General features: G+C 49.2%; 1 protein-coding gene across 1 annotated transcript in view; it reads left to right on the top strand.

Annotated features, from left to right (window-relative positions):
• The first annotated feature begins 7289 nt into the window (after positions 1–7289).
• The window catches only part of LOC133355137 (myocyte-specific enhancer factor 2A-like), a 127149-nt gene continuing 112544 nt past the window's right edge, over positions 7290–21894 (top strand). Inside the window, exon 1 of the mRNA XM_061572460.1 lies at positions 7290–7446. The gene's annotated coding sequence lies outside the window, so the exon portion shown is untranslated. The remainder of the gene's footprint in view (positions 7447–21894) is intronic.

The raw sequence follows: 21894 nt of genomic DNA, 5'->3' as shown, positions 1-21894 counted from the left end.
ATTTGTTGCGTGTATATAGTGCGGAAATGTATTGCAATGACACCAGTCCTGGGTGTGTGGGAGGGTGAGTGGGGTGAGCTGGTGGTGAGCAGGTGAATGGGTTAAGTGGATGAAAGTGGATGAGAAGATGAGCGAGTGGGGGGGAAGGGGTGGTGAGCAAGTGAGTGGGTGAGTGGGACGGTGAGTGAGTGAGATGAATGGGTGAGTGAGTGGGTGATCGGGTGAGTAAGTGGGTGAGCGGGCCAGTGGGTGAGTGAGTGGGTGAGCGGGTGAGTGAGTTGGTGAGTGGGCGAGCGGGTGAATGAGTGAGCGAGTGAGCGGGTGAGTGGTTGAGCGAGTGAGCGGGTGAGTGGGTGAGCGGGTGAATGAGTGAGTGAGTGGGTGAGTGGGAGAGCGGGTGAGTGGGTTGGTGAGTAGGCGAGCGGGTGAATGAGTGAGTGAGTGAGCGAGTGAGTGAGTGGGTGAGTGGGTGAGCGGGTGAGTGGGTGAGCGGCTGAGTGGGTGAGTGGGCGAGTGGGTGAGTGGTGAGCGAGTGAGCGGGTGAGTGTGTGAGTGGTTGAGCGAGTGAGTGAGTTGGTGAGTGGGCGAGCGAGTGAGTGAGTGGGTGAGTGGGCGAGCGGGTGAATGAGTGAGTGAGTGGGTGAGCGAGCGAGTGAGTGAGTGAGCGAGCGAGCGAGTGAGTGAGTTGGTGAGTGGGCGAGCGAGCGGGCAAGTGGGTGATCAGGATGACTTTTGCACCGGAGAGAGCACCTGACCGGCTCGAAATAGCCGCCCGGGGCTCTGAGCGACGGCGACAGCTGCTGGCAGCGGCGGCGGCGACACGCCGAGCGGCTCGGCTCGGAGCGGAGCGAGCTCCGGGGAAACTCGCGGATTTATTCCGAATACCAGCGCCTCCAGAGCGCAGAGGGTGGGGGGCTGATGGGACACGGGGAGCTGGTGGGATACGGGGAGTGGTGGGACACGGGGAGTGGTGGGACAGGGGGAGTGGTGGGACAGGGGGAGTGGTGGGACAGGGGGAGTGGTGGGACAGGGGGAGTGGTGGGACAGGGGGAGTGGTGGGATACGGAGAGTGGTGGGACTGGGGAGTGGTGGGACACGGGGAGTGGTGGGACTCGGGGAGTGGTGGGACACGGGGAGTGGTGGGACACGGGGAGTGGTGGGACACGGAGAGTGGTGGGACACGGGGAGTGGTGGGATATGGGAAGTGTGCCGTGCCGGCCTTCATCGGTGCTATTTGCGAACAACACTTGCCCCAACAGCCTGCCGAGGCTACGCGGGGGATCTGTGCTTGTCTTTGATATTTGATCATTGTTATTCGCTTCAAAGCGAATTTCTGTTCAAATGAGCGTTGAGGCATTGGTGCTCATTCCCTGTTCACAGCCACGAGACACGACTAAGTAGTGACCACATCCACAGCGAGAGGCATACTGGATGTGGTGTGCCGACCCGGGTGAGGGGCGGGGGGGGGTGTGGGGGGGGGGTCACCGTTCCAAAGGTCATCGGCGCCGATGAGTTCCGGAACGCGCGCGTCCGAGGCAGCGACCGGCGACCTTTGACCCAGCGGCGGCGGCGATGACGCGAGGCGACACAGCCCGTCACCCTCCTCGCGAGAAGAGGGGAAGATTTCGATTTAAAGCTTTCGTGACTGCAGGGATTCATCTTCTTGGTTCTTTCGGTAAAGTCACGTAGAAGGGAAGTAATAAAATAATAAAAATAAAACATAATATCATTTCGATTTAAAGCTTTCGTGACTGCAGGGATTCATCTTCTTGGTTCTTTCGGTAAAGTCACTTAGAAGGGAAGTAATAAAATAATACAAATTATAATAAAATAATTCTCACGACGTTTCGGCCACAACGCAAGCAGCCGTCCTCAGGTGAAGACCAGGTCTGTCGGGGAGACAGCGTCTGAATGAAACGTCGTGAGAATTATTTTATTATGTTTTATTTTTATTATTTTATTACTTCCCTTCTACGTGACTTTACTGACAGAACCAAGAAGAAGATGGGTGAAGAGTCTGGGTGGTACACAGACAAACAAATAAACAAACAAATATATACACAGCAGAGAAGACAAAAGCACGCACGCGCGCGGGTTCCGTAACGCGTGCGCGCGCCCTCAGAGGGGGGCAGGGTGGCGATGGGGGGGGGGGGGAGAGCGGGGGGCTGGGGGGGCGAGGGGGGTCAATGGATGAGCTTCGAAAATCGCCGCACGCGGTGGGGGCACGACGCCTCTCGAATTGGCGGCTCGAGGCCCAGGGGGGTGACGGGGAACCCTTGGGCCGCTGTGCGATCGAGCCCTGCCCGGGGTTGGTCCCCAGGCGCACGGCAGAAGAATTCGCTCGTGTCGGACCGTGGCCAGGAGAGTTATCGTGACCCTCCACCACCACCACCACCACCTACACCACCACCTCCACCACCTCCACCACCTACACCACCACCTCCACCACCTCCACCACCTACACCACCACCACCATCACCACCACCTACACCACCACCACCACCACCTCCACCACCACCACCTACACCACCTCCACCACCTCCACCACCACCACCTCCACCGTTACAGAGAGGACAGACGGACAGAACGATTGCAGTGAGGCTTTGCACCTTCGTTGTGAAGCTGAGCCGGGCACCACAATGCGATGAACTTGGATAACTTCTGCGTGGCCGGTAGAGCAGAGTGGACGGCACGTGACTGGTCAGGAGCCGCCGCCCAGAGCTATGGGTATACTGGATGTGGTGTGCCGGGTGGGAAATATTTCCTTGGGTGGTCTGGTAGGGTGCAGTTGGTGGCACACGGCAGGCAGTGGACCACAGCCATCGCCACTACCACCACCACCGCTACCACTACCATCACCACCACTACCACCACCACCGCTACCACTACCACCACCACCACTACCACCACCACCGCTACCACTACCACCACCACCACTACCACCACCACCACTACCACCACCACCGCTACCACCACCACTACCACCACCACCACCACCACTACCACCGCTACCACTACTACCACCACCACTACCACCACCACCACTACCACCACCACCACCACTACCACCACCACCACTACCACCACCACCGCTACCACTACCACCACCACCACTACCACCACCACCGCTACCACTACCACCACCACCACTACCACCACCACCGCTACCACTACCACCACCACCGCTACCACCACCACCGCTACCACCGCCACTACCACCACCACTACCACCACCACCGCTACCACCACCACTACCACCGCCACCACTACCACCGCCGCCACTACCACCACCACTACCACCACCACCGCTACCACTACCACCACCACTACCACCACCACCGCTACTACCACCACTACCACCGCCACCACTACCACCGCCACCACTACCACCACCACTACCACCACCACCGCTACCACTACCACCACTACCACCGCCACCACTACCACCGCTACCACTACCACTACCACCGCTACCACTACCACCACTACCACTACCACCACTACCACCACCACCACCGCTACCACTACCACCACCACTACCACCACCACCGCTACCACCACCACTACCACCGCCACCACTACCACCGCCACCACTACCACCACCACTACCACCACCACCGCTACCACTACCACCACTATCACCACCTCGACTTATTTGATGACTCCCTGCGCCCAAGGCGTGGCCCTGTTCAGATTTTTTTTTATTGCCGATGTTCTACATGATGTAAGTCGTTATCTGTTGCGCGGAGAGGCTGGCGGGGTGGGGTGGGTGGGTCTTGGGGGGTGCAATGTGCGTTTTGTGTTTTATATATATATTTGTTTTGTGTTCGCTGCCCTCTCCGTCTCGTTTGTCCGTCAGTTGTTCGTCCGCACCGGGCGCTATCGTGCGGAAGCATTCGGGGAAGGGGGTGGTCGCTATCTGGAGGAGGAGGAGGGGGGTGCGCACGTGTTGCGCCAAAAATACCCCACGGCGAGACGCGGCGGCGGCGGCGGGCACCGCTCGCCACGCCGGAGGACGCACGGCACAGAGATGACGACACACGACGACACCGCCACTACCACCACGACCACCACTACCACCACCACCATCACTACCATCACCACCACGACCACCACCACTACCACCACTACCACCACCACCGCTACCATCACCATCACTACCACCACGACCACCACTACCACCACCACCACCATCACTACCACCACTACCACCACCACCGCTACCACCACCACTACCGCCACCACCGCCACCACTACCACCGCTACCACCGCCACCACTACTATCTACCACCACCGCTACCACCACCAATACCACCGCTACTACCACCACTACCACCACCACCGCCACCACCACTACCACCACCGCTACCACCACCACCGCTACCACCACCGCCACCACCGCAGCCATCACCGCCACCACCAAAGGGGCTTCGTTTCTCGCGGAATATTCTCGGGGCCGCTGGTTGGTCCCAGGCGTAACGGGTGGATGTTGGATACTGGACGTTGTGTGCTGGGTGCGGGACAACATGGTTTTGGCAGGTGGTCGACCCAGAGAGATCCCCCTGAAATTAATCCCCGAGTTTCATCCCCATGATGATAATAATGATGATGATTTCACTATGTAACACGATATTTGTTCCTGGGTAGGAAGTCTTATTTTCTAATCGCTTATGCCTCAAAAGCACAGAAAATGGCTGTTATTCCCCACAAACTTTGCTTTTGTGACCAGAACTTTATGTGAACGCAGGACACAAATGCACACCGCGTTTTCTCATTGAAAATAGGTACGTTTCAAAATATCACTGCCCTGGTCACAAAAGCAAAGTTTGTGGGAAATAATAGCCATCTTCTGTACTTTTGAGGCATAAACAATTAGGAAATAACACTTACTACCCAGGAACAAAAAAAAGAATTTGTTACACAGTGTAATCATCATTATCATCAGTGTCTTCTTCTAAGGTGACACGTCAACGCTGAGATATCACCAAACCAATGACGGCTGCATTCCTGCGTCAACAGGGAGCCCATGAGCCAAGAGGTTGGACGGTACCAACAGGGGGTGGACAATACTACCAGTGTCCACCACTCTCAGTGTCCACCACGTGGGGTGTCCACCATTTGTAGTAGCCAACAGCGGGGGAAAATTGTGAGCGTGTGTACTGTCTGTTTAATAGACCCCCCCCCCATCCCTCGCTATTACTTTCACTTTGAACACTGCGTTTTTTCCCCCTCCTATCAAACATACTGCGGTGATTTTTTTGTGTCTGTCCATTCATCATTCAAAGCTACCTCGTTGACCTTGCTATCATGCCATATATGTTTTGATCTAGAGATCAAATGTTCCGGAGGGAAACCCCCATTGGTAGCACTTGCCACCCTACGTGGTACCGATAAGCCGTTTTCAGGCTGACAGGCAAATGTAATGTTTCAACTGGCCATGCGACGTTGTTAACGAAGACCAATAATACTGGTAGGAACCTCCTGGTTACACCAGGCCACAGGGGATTATTGTGTCCGTCCGTCCGTCGTGCAGGGAGGGGCTGGGTGGGGAGGGAGGGGCTGGGTGGGGAGGGGAGGGTGGGGAGGGGAGGGGCTGGGTGGGAAGGGTGGAAAGGGGGGGGTGGGGAGGGGATGGGTGGGGAGGGTGGGGAGGGGCTTCGTGGGGAGGGTGGGGAGGGGCTGGGTGGGGAGGGTGGGGCTGGGTGGGGAGGGGAGGGGAGGGTGGGGCTGGGTGGGGGGTGGGAGGGGTGGGACTGGGTGGGGAGGGGCTGGTCACCCCGTGGTGCCCTTATAAAACTCAACGTTTAACCTACTCACGCCGGCTTGTGCCCACCCTCACAGTCGGGCATATTTGTGGAATACACCACGCCGCCGTTGACCCTGGCCATTGACCGAGCAACCCAACGTTCCTACCAGCTCCCTCCGCAGGAATTTGTTGTGCAACGGTGAGAAGGATGCACCGATCAACGTTCGGCGTTAAGGTGGAAGTCCAATGAATGTCCGCTCGATACCCTGCGAGTTTTAGATATGAGCCACCCATATTGATGCAGCCAAAAGCTGCTCCGCCGAGGTTAAGCCATCAGTGACAACCTGGTAATCCTCCATCAAACACGACGACGGTGAGTGCTCAACGCAGACGTTTTGGGCAAGTGCTGTTAGCAAGTAGCGCCTATGAAGGCCGGCACGGCACACGAGGGAAGGGGTGGCCAGCACCACGCCCGGCCGATATTGCCTCCCGAGTGGCGGTGTTTACTACACACCGTACCAGGTTACTCATTTGAAGGCTGAGTCGAACTAAGGGAGTCCCAGCACCGGTTCAGATAATCCTCCCTGGTGTTGTTGTCCGTGAGCGGGAATCGAACTCGGGTCGTCGGGTTCGTAGCGCAGCGCGCTAACCGCTGCACCACCGCTCCCCAACAACAACAACAACACACACACGTTCACAACACTCCATCCACAACAGCGGTCCACACTCTCTCGATCGCTCTCCCATCGCCACACAGCCAACCCCTCACCTCTTCAGTCCCTCTGCCCACCCAACCTCCCCCCACCCCCCTAAAACCCACCGCCCCCACCGCCCCCACCCCAACTGCAGAAATGTCACCCGCAGTCAATCGTTCCACTGTCCACTCTTGTGACCTTCTTCTGCCTGTGCCCGCTCGCAAACCATCTCGCCCCCCCTCCTCTTCCCCACAACTCCCCTTAGCCCCCCCCCATCACCCCCTCCCAAAAAGGCCGCCTGGCTGTACACCCCTCTAACTGCACCTCCCTCTCCTCCCTCCCTCCCTCCCTCCTCCCTCCCTCTCCCACTCCCTCCCCTCCCTCCCTCCCCTCCCTCCCCAACACGGATTGTAAAAAAAAAGAACCTCGCAACTCTACTGGCAGCGCCTGAGTCTGCGTGGGTTAGTCTGCAGTGCAACGACCTACGGGACGCTTCGCCTGGGAAAAGCCAGCTGGTCTGGCTTTGAAAACCCCAAGAAGATCCAGGAGAGGGGTTTTTTTTGGTTTTTTTCTTCTTCTAACCCACACACACACACACCGCAAAAAATAAGAAAGCCGCTGGTCGAAATTTATTTGCTAAACATTTATTTTCTGCGTCGTTTCATCTCTTCTTTTTTTTCTGAGTCATCTGCATTTTTTTTCCCACCCGTTTCTTTTTTTTTTCCAGCTTCTTCTTCTGCCCGTAAAGTTTACTTTCGTTGGAAACGGTGAAGAGATTTGTTCTTGATTTTGTTTTTTTAGGGGTGGTGGTGGGTGGGGGTGGGTGGGTTGGTTGGTGGGTGGGTTGGTGGTGTTGGAGGTGGGTTGGTGTGGAGGGAGAGAGAGAGGAAGAGAGAGAGAGAGGAGAGGAGCGATATTTTCTTTTGGTGTGAGATCGAGAGAAAATCGTCCGACTGGCACGGGTGACGACAAGGCAAGAGAGAGAGAGAGGTCCTTCTCGATCTGGTGAGTAAGATCGTTAGCCCCGGCGTGACGGGGGGAGCAGTGGTCACGATAACCGTGTAAAGATGACCCGATATAAATGAAACGTTTTGGTTGAAAGTTGTCTGTATGCATACATTCTTAATTTGGAGCTTTCGTGACTGCAGGAATTACTCTTTGGTTCTTTCGGTAAAGTCACGTATGAAGATAAAATAATAAATTAAATAATTGCATACGACGTTTCGATTGCAACACAAGCAATCATCATCAGGTATAAATGAAATAGCAACAAAAATCTAACCAGAAAACTATAGACAGACATATAAGCAGACAGATATCACAGAGATACATAGAGAGAGAACACACATAGGCACACAGAGAGAGAACGTCTCTGTGACGAGGCCTTAAATAGAGAACTTCTTTTGCGCCGTACGATTCCAACCGTGCTCATCGGAAAGAACAACAAACTAACCCGTTCAAAAAGACAAAGCACTTCCAAAAGAAACAAGTTGTCAATGTAGATGATGTAAAAGTGCACCGCTTCAGTGGAAGGTTATTTTTTGCCCAAAAGCATTGAGACGTTAAACCAGCGCTAAAAAATCAACCCGTAAAAACAAAGTTTTTCACTATAAATCCTTTATATGCATGGCGGCTAGAGTCCTCTCGTCCTCTGGCTTGAGATGGCTGCTACCTATGGGTCAGATGATTGCCTGCCGCCATTAAGCAATTGGTAATTAAATATAAAAAAAATCCTAAAAAGTGTAAAGTTATGGGAAAAAAATTCACGAAAATAAATTGTCACGCACAACGAGCCTGTGTGCAAAATGTCAGCTCGATTGGATCACGGGAAGTGGGTTCAAAAACGACCGAAAGATTTGCACGGTCGTAAGCGCGCAAGCAAGTGAACTTAATATAAAGGATTTAAAAAGAACTCTACGTGTCGTACATGGACAAACGCGTTTTGTCGTGACAGCTACCACCACCCTTCCGCTTCCATCACCGCCAACGAAGCGCTTCCTGTGGACGAGGGCGTGTTGGGAGTCGTTGCGGATCTCACGTGTGTGCGCGCAGTTATCCTCTCATCTCATTTGATTCTTGACTAAAGTCCGTGATAGCGGTGGGATGGATGGATGGATGGCTGCTGTGGTGGTGGTGGAAGGGTTAGCGACGTACTTGCCTCGCAAACTCCATCCAGCATGTTGAACTTCTTTCGCACCGTACCGTCGGCGGCCGTGCGCACGATCGGAGGTGCGGGAAAACGCGTTGTTCCCTGGTGGGGTAAAGACGTCTGGCTCAATGCGTGGAAGAGTAGGCCGAATACACTGCGCTAGAGCGCCCTCACGTGAAGGCACCTTCAGCACGGCGGTGGCCTGAGCGGGCACTTGCAGGGCCGCGCCTTTAACCGCGTGCATTTGACGACTGAGCGTGTCTGATCTTCAAGAGATAAAATGTTGCTTTCATATCTGTTTGTAACGTGTTTATGTAAGTGAGCTTAGCCGTTAATCAAGTCAGATGGCAGTCCATCAAGTGGGTTATTTGTGCCGGGGTGTGTGTCAGTGTGTGCGTGTGGGGAGCGGTGGCGTAGTGGTTAGCGCGCTGCGCTACGAAGCTGGTGACCCGGGTTCAATTCCCGCTCACGGCCGACACCAGTGACGATTATCTGAACCGGTTATGGGCCTCACCTGGTTCGACTCAGCCTCAAATGAGTACCTGTTGCGGTGTGTAAAAGCATCGTCACTAGGGAGACAAAGGCGGCCGGGCGTGGTGCTGGCCACCCACCCCTTCGTGTGCCGTGCTGGCCGTTCATAGGTGCTCGCTAACAGTTTTGCCCAATAATCTGTTAAGGCTACACGGGGGATATTTGTCTTTGTGTGGTGAACAGTTCAGTATCGGCCCCTCTACACGCCGTGGGGCTTCTTCCGACCCTCTGATTTTCTCCATCGCGAAGCAAACTGAAACTCGCCGCGTTGAGACGTGGAATTGGCCAAACATCGCAATGTGACAGCATCCACCTTCTTTACGCACGAGTTGTGAATACATTGCACCGTGTTGTTTTCAGTTTCAGGAGGGAGGGAGGTCGGCAGCCTCTTTAAGGAACTGATTCGTGACTTTATTCACCACTGTGCATTGTGGCTCTCTTGAAATGTTGAGTTTTTTTTATTTCTATTTTTTTGTACCGAATTCAGAAGTAAAATGACGCGTCTGGTTGCCCCGTTCGAGATTTACGCTCGGCACGACGCATCCGCGTCTTCACAATCACATCTCAATTCGCCAAACTCTCTAAATATAACGTACGAAATAATATTTGATGATGCTGCTGCTGCGTTTGCATTAGTGCATCAGCACAAACAACAACAGCAAAATGCAACACAGTCGTCAATACCACGGCGGCATTCGAAGAATTAAACAAATTAGGCGACGTTTTGGGCAATGGTCCTTACTCATAGCACATAAACGCACATTAAGTAAACAATAAACAGCCTGCAACTTGGAAAGTGTGTGCGGCCTCCATAGGTGGTGCTCACCTAACAGCACTTGCCCCAAGCCTGTTAAAGGCTATACCGGGGGGGGGGTCTTTGTCTTTTTTGTTACTTTTACCTTTTAATATGAGAACACGTTATGCAGATGCTCTATGTTGTATATTTATATATTTGTAAGTTTGGGCCGCGAGGTGGCCACGAGATGGAATCGAGTTTGTGCATTGTCTGTGTTTTGTTTGTGTATTGTTATCTTGTTTGTATATTGTTTATATTGTTTGTGTGTTTTTGTATATTGTCCGTGTATTGTCCATGTATTGGGTGTGTATGGTTTATGTATTGTCGGTAACTTGCTGTGCGGCATTGGTGGTGGCAAATGTGATTTGCGGTGGTGAAGATAGTCACAGTGTTAATTTTGGAGCTTTCGTGACTGCAGGAATTATTCTTTGTTTTTTTCGGTAAAGTCACGTATAAAAATAATATATGTCTGTCTATAGTTTTCTGGTTATATTCTATGTCGCTATTTCATTATACCTGATGATGATTGCTTGTGTTGCAATCGAAACGTCGTATGCTATTATTTAATTAATTATTTTATTTTTATACGTGACTTTACCGAAAAAACCAAAGAATAGTCACAGTGGTTATGCGAGTGGCACATGTCCCGGTTTTTTGTACCTCCGAGGTGGCAACTCTCCAGACACCCCCCCCCCCTCCCACATGGGTGCCACGTGGGTGCCAGGCTAGCACGGGTGGTGCCCGCGTGTTCTCTCCACTGCTGACTGGGGCCGGCCTGCGTCAGACAAGGTAGAGTGGAGTACTCGCCAATTACTCGATAATTACACGCGGAGAGCGACTCCAGCGTGGCTTTACAACAACTCCGTAACAGCTCCATAACAGCTTCATCATAGCAGCCTGTACCACCACCAACTAATCCGTGCGGAGTGCCAGTCGGTGGTTTTGTGTCAGTGGTGGTTGTGGTGGCATGGGTGGTTGGTGCAAAGTGGCTGTGGCATCGTGTGCTGCCAGTCATCTCGGTCATCTCGGTCAGTCGACCCGTGGCACCTACTGGGTCTGCCCCGTGACCTCCTGCCAGCGGGCGTTCGACAATTCACGTGGCCTCAAGGTGCACTTGGCCTGGCACAAGCGTCGTGGTGACGTCACCACCACTTAGTGGCGAATGGCGGTTGTTGTTGTTGTTGTAAAGTTGTATTGGCTACCACATTCTGATGATCTCCCCCCCCCCCCTCTCCTCCCCCCTCAACTCGCTTTTAAGGGATTACATCTTGAATCATTGCCTCACTTGATGCAGCTAATCTGGCTGTGACGGTCCCACCTGATGACGGAGACTTGTGTTGCCTCCGAAACGTCGTGATCTTTGTTTTATTTTATTTTTATTAATTTTGATGTTTTACCTACGTGACTTTACCGAAAAACCTAAGAATATGAATCGTTGCAGTCACGAAAGCTTCAAATCTAGAATGTTGTAAAGCATTTGCTTTGTTTGAAACAGCAGCCTCCTGATTGTGCCTGTGTGTGATTGGACGGGATCGGTCCTGAAGTGGTTTCATTTGACGCAGACATTCCTACTGGTTCACTCTCCTCTTCTTAAGTTATCTGCTGCCCAAAAGCTGTCTCCTCCACCGTGCCCCCCCCCCCCCCCCCGCTCGCCCCGTCGCTGCAAGCATCTTAGAGGGGGGATATTTTCGACTTGGCAACAAACAACTGTGTTCATAATTTTGACGTGGCGCTCAACTCGCCTGTCACTTCAAGGTGGGGGGGGGGGGGTCTGTATAGTTGGTCGGCTCGGGCATTGCTGTTATTTTCACCGCTATTATTGAACAATGCCTAGGTGTGTGTGGTCACGTGTGGCTGCTCGGAAATGGTATTTCGGAGATTTCTATTCGGTCATCGGTCAGCGGAAGATTCCCCCTCCCTCCCTCCCCCAGGCCCCGATGTAAATGCATCCCTCTCTCTGCAATACCCACGCTGTGTCCCACCATCTCTCATCCCTGCGCATACGTGAGCCGACACTTAGCACCATCACCATCACCGCCGACCACATCTCCTGAAACCTTTCACCAAATACACTGCGCACGCTGCAGTATATTTATGATACGTGTATTTAAAAATGCAATACATAGCGTTTGTATTATTATTATTATTATTCTTTAAATAACGGTAATTTTCAGGCCTTTGTCAACTTACTGCTGGTTGAGTGCCTCTTCCCACACCTTGGCCAGTCATGGAGGTTGTTTGAAGTCATACTTCACCACGCGGGTTGGTAAAAGCCAGTTCAGATATCCCTCACCACTGATGTTAGCCGTGGCCCGGGAATCGAACTCAGCGTGCCCGCTCCATCGCTCAGTGCACGATGCATATCCCATCATCACAATCATTCATTGTATGATAGAGACGATTTAACTGTACGTTTATCTACAAGACGGGTTTTTTTGGTATTTGAATGTCGGATGATGGATCGTCAGCGCGCGCGCGCGTGTGTGTGTGTGTGTGCAGTGTTCACGGGCAATTAAAGAGGTCTCAGTCTAATTAGGAAGAGGCTCGGTTTTTGTTCACGCCAATATGCAGCTGACCTTCCCGTGATCCCGAAAGAACACCATGGGAGAATTTTTTTTTTAAGAAAGATGTTTTCACGAATATTAAATGACGTAAAATCATCTTTCCAATGCTAGTGCATTTACCCAGAACTATAGCTAATGCAGATATGCCCACGACTTGGGCTAATGACCCTTACTCAGTTTGTATTTATCAATGAAGTCAAACTGTCATTGACCGAAAGACAGTTAGCGATTAGAGGAGACAATCGATTAACTGCCAATGTCGTGGTGGCGTTTGACGACATCCCTACAAAGACGGCCAGGAGATAACAGCACGGCGAGAGATTCCTGAGTCCATCTGTGCGGACCTCTCGGCGTCGTATCCCCTCTGATGCGCGGCTGAGCGGGGTTGAACCTGGATCGCCCTCGGATGGGAGACCACCGTGCGTAACAGGTGTTATAGGCTTGCCGTGGTGTTATCCGCTACTGACAGCGGTGCAGCGAAGTGCATCATTTGGACTGTAACACGTTCGTGCTCCCCGCGGTCACCAACCCGCACTTAAGCCCGTCAACCCACAAGTCTTCTAATGGGTCCTCATATAGCAGTAGCTTGACGAAAGGGCTTTGCGCGTACCTTCTAGTTATACGCACTTGCGCAGTTTGGCAACATTTAGGGAGTGCTAGTGAACGGGAATACCATGTGATCCGCTCCGGATTTTCCACACTCCCCACATCCGGCAGCTACACCCTCCACAGGGAGGCTAGGCGATCTATAATTGAAGGGAAGAGCGAATTAATTGAGTTATATTCAGATTTACTACGGACCCGCGCTGCATACACACCTGGCGCGGGGAGTCTCGCTAATCCCGAAGCGGATAATCGTTCATGCCGGGCACCCGGACCGCTCGCCTCCCTCCGATGCGCACCGGGCATGCAACAGCTGCCTCGTCCATCACTTAACGGAATCTGGAATCCAGAATCCCGGTCCTGTCAATCCGTGCCTGGTTTTAAGTCCAGCATTTTAACAGATTCCAAAAAATAAAGAATAAAAAAATCTCGATTTAAAGCTTTCGTGACTGCAGGGATTCATCTTCTTGGTTCTTTCGGTAAAGTCACGCAGAATGGAAATAATAAAATAATAAAAATAAAACATAATTAAATAATTCTCAGACCTGTTCTCCACCTGAAGACGGCTGCTTGCGTTGTGGCCGAAACGTCGTGAGAATGATTTTATTTTTATTATTTTATTATTTCCATTCTACGTGACTTTACCGAAAGAACCAAGAAGAAGAAAAAAAATCGAGAAATGCTCGACATCGTATCTCCAGGCTCGGAATCGATTACATATATTGCTGAGACTATTTTGGGGTGCCGTAAGTGTATGCAATGTTGAACTTCTTTCGCACCGTTCGTTAGCCAAGCGGCGCTAATTCGGAGGAGCGGGTTTCGTCACACCACCGGGCGTGGGGGGGGGGGCAATTACGTGACCCCCCCCCCCCCCCCAAGCCGTTATGGTTCGAAATTTGCAGCGGCTGCCCTCTCCGGAAGAACGGGCCGTTCCCGGTGCTATTAAAACCGCGCGGCCTCTCTCTCTCTCTCGCTCTCTCTCTCTCTCTCCCACTTGCGTGACGGTGCCAAGGTGTGGCAGAGTTTAAATTCATAAATCTGTTCATCGACGACGCCACTTGATTTACTTGTACGGTACTATCATTAGGTAACCTGTTTTTTTGCGTGACATCCGTTGTGATAACGCTCTTCAATGTCGGCCAGATCTTGTTAAACACTCAAATGCGCCCCCTCCCTTCCTCGCCAAAGTGAATCCCAATTGGGATATAACCAGGAGGTCGCCAAACAAAAATAACAAGATGAGTCATTTTTTTTGTCAAAATGCGCTTTAAAAAAAAATAACTCAACTCTCAATATTTAAAGAGCCGCAATGCCACGTGGTAGATACGAGACGGTGACCGAGTCCTTAATAAATGGACGTCACGAAGCAGGTCCCTTTAAAGAGCGGCAGCAGAGGAGAATGAGCGACCATTCTACACAACAAAGACGCATTTCCTGGCAGCGATTTCAGCCGCATCATCTTTACATAACAAAAGGCTCAGTCTCATTTTCACGCACCTTTACATCATCCGCACCTAGTTTACACAACAAAGGCTCATTCCTAACAGCGTGCTTCAGCCGCACCGAACCTCACAAAAATAATATCCAGGGCCTACCTTGGCTCCTCCCACCCTCAACCAATATATATACAAATATTGTTTCTTGGAATTTCTCTCACTTGATACAGCTGTCGTGCTGTGACGGTTCCACCTGAAGACGGAAGCTTGTGTTGCCTCCGAAACGTCGTGATTTTTATTTTATTTTTTATTTTACTTTAATTAATTTAAATTTTTTTGCCTACGTGACTTTAACGAAAAAACCTAATAATATGAATCCTTGCAGTCACGAAAGCTTCAAATCTAGAATGAGCGACCTCCCGTCGCAGCCTATGGAAGATCGACCAACAAGACAAAATAAAATAAAACCGTAACAACATTTAGCACCGCGTGCCACTCTGACCAACGAGCGGGGAGTACATCAACAGAGAATATAAAGTTAAAACCACAACAACATTCATAATATAGGTTTTTGGGTCAGATCGCGTTATTTATAAATGTGTCGTAACCCTCCACCACCCGACACGGCCAAACAGTAAAAAAATGTGTAACGTTTTCAAATGACAAATTAATTTACTTATTTAGCCCACCGGTGTGTTGAAGAAAGAATCAACAGCATTTTAAAATTTAAGTAGTCCGACGTTTCGCTGATAATTACAATCAGCTTCATCGGGCAAGAATGGTGAAGCTCTCCTGTTGCTTCCGGTCTTAAATAGAGCAGCAGCATCAGGGTGACGTCATCATGTCATTCAATTCAATCTGGTGCAGTGATTCGAGGCAAAGAGTGGGAGGGTATTGTAATTATATAGATTGGTAATCATTCAATTGTTATTCATTGGTATTTGTTTCCCTTATAAGGAATTGTAATTGTATTTATTTGATAAAAGGCTACAACATTAGCGCCGCGTTCCACTGTGACCAACACGTGGCGTGCGTAAAGCAACATGCGGCGATGGGTTTGGTGGAGGTGGCTTCTTTAACACTCGCGTTAAAACGAAACTCGAAGCTTTCGTGACTGCAGGAATTATTCTTTGGTTCTTTCACGTAGAAATACATTCTTATTTAATTGCATTGCTTTGTACGTGGCTTTACCGAAATAACCAAATAAAAAACAAATTATATTAATTTATTTCTATGTGACTTTACCGAAAGAACCAAATAATATTATTGTTTAATTTTATTTCAATGTATTTCTTTCTACGTGACTTTACCAAAAGAAACAAATAATATTAGTATTTAATGTTATTTAAATTAATTTCTTTCTACGTGACTTTACCTAAAGAACCAAAGGATATTATTATTTAATTTTAGTTAAATTAATGTATTTATACGTGACTTTACCGAAAGAACCAAAGAATATTATTATTTTATTTTATTTAAATTAATTTATTTCTTCGTGACTTTACCAAAAGAACCAAAGAATAGTATTATTTAATTTAATTTAAATCAATTTATTTCAACGTGACTTTACCAAAATAACCAAAAAATATTAGTATTTAATTCGATTTAAATTAATTTCTTTCTTCGTGACTTTACCGAAAGTTTAACTCGCGATTATGTTGTACCCGCCCGTTGTGGGGTGGAGGGGGAGCGGTGGCGCAGCGGTTAGCACACTGCTCGTACGAACCCGGCGGACCCGAGGCCGATTCTCCGCTCGCACACAGCCGAACGTCGTGGACGAACATTCGAACCTGCCCCTGGGCCTCCTTCAATGAGTGTGCAAAAACAATCGGTACCGGGGGAGACAACGGCGGTCGGCTGGGCTTGCTTGGCGCTGGCCACCCACCAACTCGTGTGCCGTGACGGCCTTCATAGGTGCTGCTCGCTCGCAGCACTTTCCCCATCAGCCTGTCAAAGGTTACACGGGGGATCTTTGTCTGTTGTGTGCCCGCCCGTGCATGCGTTACCGTGGGAGGTGAGCGCTCATCCCGCCTGGCTCCAGGAGCTACTCGATAGAAGTAAACAAGTATAACCCGTAAAAACAAAGTTTTTCACTATAAATCCTTTATATGCGTGGCGGCTAGAGTCATCTCATCCTCTGGCTTGAGATGGCTGCCACCTATGGGTCAGATGATTGCATGGCAGCATTAAGCAATTGGTAATTAAATATAATATTTTTGTCCTAAAAAGTGTAAAATTTTGGAAAAAAAATTTCACGAACATTAATTGTCACGCACAACGAGTCTGTGTGGAAAATGTCAGCTCGATTGGATCACGGGAAGTGGGTTAAAAAACGACCGAAAGATTTGCAAGGTCCTAAGCAAGCAAGCAAGCGAACTTAATATAAAGGATTAAAAAAAAAGACAACAGCCAGTCTTCTTGTTGTTGTGGTTGTCATACGGCTGATGTAGATGCAGGATCAACAACTACAGTTTCACATTCAGGAAGGTCACGCCAGCAGGAATAGCGAAGCATTATTGCTGTGATGTCTCATTCGTCTTTGTGGACCAGGCATGTTGTTACGGTCCGTTCTGGATGACCACAGTCGCACACGACTGGAGAGTTTTTATTTTTTAAATCCTTTATATTAAGTTCACTTGCTTGCTTGCGCGCTTACGACCGTGCAAATCTTTCGATCGTTTTTTAACCCACTTCCCGTGATCCAATCGAGCTGACATTTTGCACACAGACTCGTTGTGCGTGACAATGTATTTTCGTGAAAACATTTTTCCAACATTTTACACTTTTTAGGAATTTTTTTTTATATTTAATTACCAATTGCTTAATGGTGGCAGGCAATCATCTGACCCATAGGTGGCAGCCATCTCAAGCCAGAGGACGAGAGGACTCTAGCCGCCCGTTTCAAAGACCAATGTGGGCTGGGTTGTGGCCCATTGAACACGCATATAAAGGATTTATAGTGAAAAACTTTGTTTTTATGGGTTAATTTTTTCCGTGTGTGCATCGGGCAGCCGCATCCACTGCCGTGGTTTGTCTCTCCGTCGTGTTTGTGGACCGGGGCATTGCGTCGTTATATGTTGTACTGTTCGTTCTGCATGACCACAGTCCCCCAGCGATGATGACATGGCCTAGTGGGAGCACTTTGTCCCGCTTGTTGTTACCGTTCCTATACTTTACACTCCGATCGTTGTTTTTATTGTTTTGTGTTTGTCGTTGTAGCTTTCTAAACCCACCCATCTGTAAAAAAAAAAGCTTCATAACTCATCGGATTTCTTCCAGAGATAAATAAAGATTCGGATTTACGTTGCAGCAGAACTTTCACGGTTCGAACCTAGCGGTCGCCCTGGTTTAATGCAATGGTGTCTGCAGTATTGGCCGTAACAACAACAAAATACTGCACTACGCACCGACTGCACCACTCGCAGTGGATGTTAAAGATCCCATGACGCTATTCTCAAGAGTAGGGTCATCGTGTGCCGACGTCATGGTCGATATAAACTTGTTAGTAACTAGTTGATAAGCGTACAATACCTACAGACGTGTGTGTTTGTGACAGGCGTGCGTGCGTTTCACAAATATGGCTGTCACCTGATGATGCTAGTTGTAATTACTGGCGAAACGTCGTACTCGAATTGTAAATGTTGTGGGTTTACACTCCAACACACCGGTGTGCTGTAACTAGTAACGAATTGGCATGTTTTGTTTACGTGACAAACCTTACTACTTTGCTGTGTCCGGTGGTGTCGGGTTTAACGACACATTTATATTTACGCGATCGAACCCCAAAAAACCCCTCTATTATGCATTGTTGTGTATTCGTGTTTGTGTGTGTGGTTTTTTGTCGCTGTTTCGAAATTGCTCCTGCACAGTATCTATGCCGCGCGGCCGTAAGCCCCCCTGAAATACTTACAGAGTCACCCCCTCAACTCCAACCCTGTATTTCTTTGTGCGAAATAAGGGGGGCGAGGTTGGCGAACCGGGCGAGGATGGGATGCCGCAGATAGCCACGCGGGGGCACTGTGGCTCATGATTGAACGAGGCAAGAAAGAGTCTTCGCATCTTTACTATTCGATACTATTGGATGGTTGTTGTTTTTTAAACTACACGTGCTTCTAAGTTGCGTTTCTCCCTTTTATTGAAATCTTATCCGCAAGCATATCCCCCGTATAAATATGTCCGTAAGATTATATGAATACAGAAGGAGAGTACAGTCAAACGGGATTATTGATTGCAATTATGGCTGTTATAATGTCCATGTGAAATGCTCAGGTGAGTTTCTCTAACCAGTGTCACGCATAATGCAATTTTTTTGGATCGCTCACCGGATTTCCATCGCACACAGCTTTTTGCTGTTTTATTATCGTTATATATTAGTTACGTTAACAACATTTCCCAGCTTTTTGATCGACGCCGCCACGTGTACCGCGCTCGCTACCATCCATCGCATCGGCCGTTCTGGCCGGTTCGCTGTATGAAAATGACCTCCTTAAGGCCCACGTGGGCCTTAACCCCGAGATGAACCGACTTGACCTTGCTTGCACTCCAGTGTGGTGCCCGAACGTCGATAACACTGGTCAACAACAAAAAAACATTTTTTTCTGGCCTGGACTTTTGCAGCTGTTTTAGACTAATTTCAGGGTGCTGATTCCAAATCTGATCTCAGATTTGCTCTATCACATCTCATTTCTATGCTATCGGCATACCCCATTTTCATTGATTTTACCCGAAATTAACTCTGTCACTTATGATTGCAAGTTGTTGCGAGTCAATGACTGCTTTAGTGTTAAAATATGGTGCTATATTTTTAGGATAGTGTGTTTATAATATCATTTTATGTAGATATCCACATTTATTTAATATTTTTCTTCTGCAGTTTTTATTGAAAATTCAATATTTGATATCTCAAAAACCTGATGTGATAGACAAAAACTGATGCCAGATTTGGAATCATCACCCCAAAATTATATTAAAACCTCTGGAATACCTTATGCCAGAAAAAGTGTGTTGACCAGTGTAATCCCATACTCCCAGGTCGGCTGACTACTCCCAAACAGCGTTCGGGAATGGAGACCTCGCCGAGTGACAAACGAATCCCCTGGTCGTGGCGGTATTATTCCAGCGCTGGTCTACGCGCGTGTGTGCCGTGGCTATTAATAAACCGCCTCTTCGCTTGTGACTCGGGTGACCAAACAAGGATGACTGATTACTTGAGAGTAGCAAATACAATCACGCAGCTCATCCCATACACCGAATACATCCCACCGGGTACATAGCTAAGCACCGCCATTGTGTCGTCCCAAATTTGCGTTATTCAGTGTTCTCTGTTGTTGGTTTTTTTATATTTCGCGCTCGATTTACCCCAGATACTAATCGAGAGTTGACGAGATGAAGCACAATGTTGGTTTTCCATGCGCAAGGTGTCCCAACCAGGTCACTCGGCAAGGAGGCTACACACCGCAGAGCTGGGGAACCATCCAATTGGCTGCATCGGGTGGCAGCGGGGTTTAACGACACGATTATATTTCGATTTAAAGCTTTCGTGACTGCAGGGATTCATCTTCTTGGTTCTTTCGGTAAAGTCACGTAGAAGGAAAATAATAAAATAATATAAATAAAACATAATAAAATAATTCTCACGACGTTTTGGCCACAACGCAAGCAGCCGTCTTCAGACTGTCTACTTGACAGACCTGTTCTCCACCTGAAGACGGCTGCTTGCGTTGTGGCCGAAACGTCGTGAGAATTATTTAATATGTTTTATTTTTATTATTTTATTATTTTCCTTCTACGTGACTTTACCGAAAGAACCAAGAAGACACGATTATATTTACACGATCTAACACCCCAACCCCCCCCCAAAAAAAAATAAACCCCATTCGTGATGGAGAATATTGGTCGCGAAAGCCTTCAATGGGGAACCACCTCGTGACCGAGAAGCGAATCGGACTTTCAGATATAATTTGTCGACAATACCCACCACGGCAAGTCGAGGAGCCCGGTCCGTGCGGCTGAGACGCTTGCAGCGACGAACGCACGAATCACTAAATATCGTCGGCGGACACCTCCAATATGATATAGGGGTTACGTGTGGACACGGGTAGAGTGAAACGGATGCCGTGGGTAGCAAACAGCAGCAAGGCCGCAGGGAACTGTGCATCGCCCGGTCTCTGCATTCCGCTGGTGTGAAACTAAACTATTGAAAACTATTTATTTTTATTTTTACCAGTTAATTTATTTTTAATAGATCAATAGCACTCCGGTTGACTTCATACGTAGGCCGTCACGAGCGACATCATGATTCACCGTTGGTTGCTTTTGGGGCAGATCATGTAGGAATGATGTCAATTGAGAGTTATTGACATTATATAGCTCTTAGTAGCAAAACTCAACTATTTAAACTATTTATTTTACCAGGTAAGGGCCCACTGAGTTGTATGGCTCGTTTTTAAAAGCCACCTGGCTATCACAAAGGATAGCTTATTGAATTTTAAATCGTGAAATGTTAGGGTTATCTTGCCACACTTCGCCACGCTGGTCAATGCAAGGCACATCCCTGCAATGTCTGGATCAAACCACCGCAATCGTAAGGAACATCCACTAAAGGGAGCTCTAGAGGGCCCCTCTTGAGAGTAATAGTATTTGGCCTACTCTTCCACGATGGCCAGACGTCTTGGAAGAGGTGGGAGGACTGGCACTTTACACGCGAGACCAGCCGTTCGACTCGGCTTCGCAGTTGCAGCATGTTATTACATCGCAGCGCAGAGAGATGTAGCGATGCCCTGCGCGTTAGAGGAGAGAGGACTTTCATCCAGGAGTGGATTGACCACGGCATGATGATGACGACGATCGGTACACGACAGACCCCATTCACACTTCAGGTCGGCAGCGTATAACGGCCGGCGTGCAGTTCGATTTGAAATAACAAATAAATACAATTGGAATATTCATCCGAGCGTTCAAAATAATTGCGGTCGGAAAGTATTTCTAAAATGTAACAAATATATGAAAGGGAGTGGCGAATTTTTTTTGCACGGACATAAATCATGGGTGGTATACGTTGCACGCAGGAGCGGAGAGTTTCACAGCAGTGCCAGGTAAATGCATGGGTACGTCTAGGACACGAATCAACATCCAATTTATCAAACATTTTCTTTCTACAAGGGTCCGAATGGTGGTGGTGGGGGTATTAAAAAAAAACAGCCACTGTTGGCGTGGCCCATTGGCGAAGAGAGACACAAATACATAACGTAATGTGTGTGCGCGCACGTAACAAACTCTATAAAAACACCTGGTAAAATAAAATAAAAAAAGTAAGGCTCACTTGGGCTATATAGTAGCTCTTGTTCAGAAGCGATCTGGCCACAAATGATAGCT

This window comes from Lethenteron reissneri, chromosome 50 (genome assembly GCF_015708825.2).
Source record: "Lethenteron reissneri isolate LAM-NWPU_2019-01 chromosome 50, ASM1570882v1, whole genome shotgun sequence".
Lineage (NCBI taxonomy): Eukaryota > Metazoa > Chordata > Hyperoartia > Petromyzontiformes > Petromyzontidae > Lethenteron > Lethenteron reissneri.
Note: the sequence above shows the minus strand (reverse complement) of the source record. Positions and strands in the feature narration are given on the sequence as shown.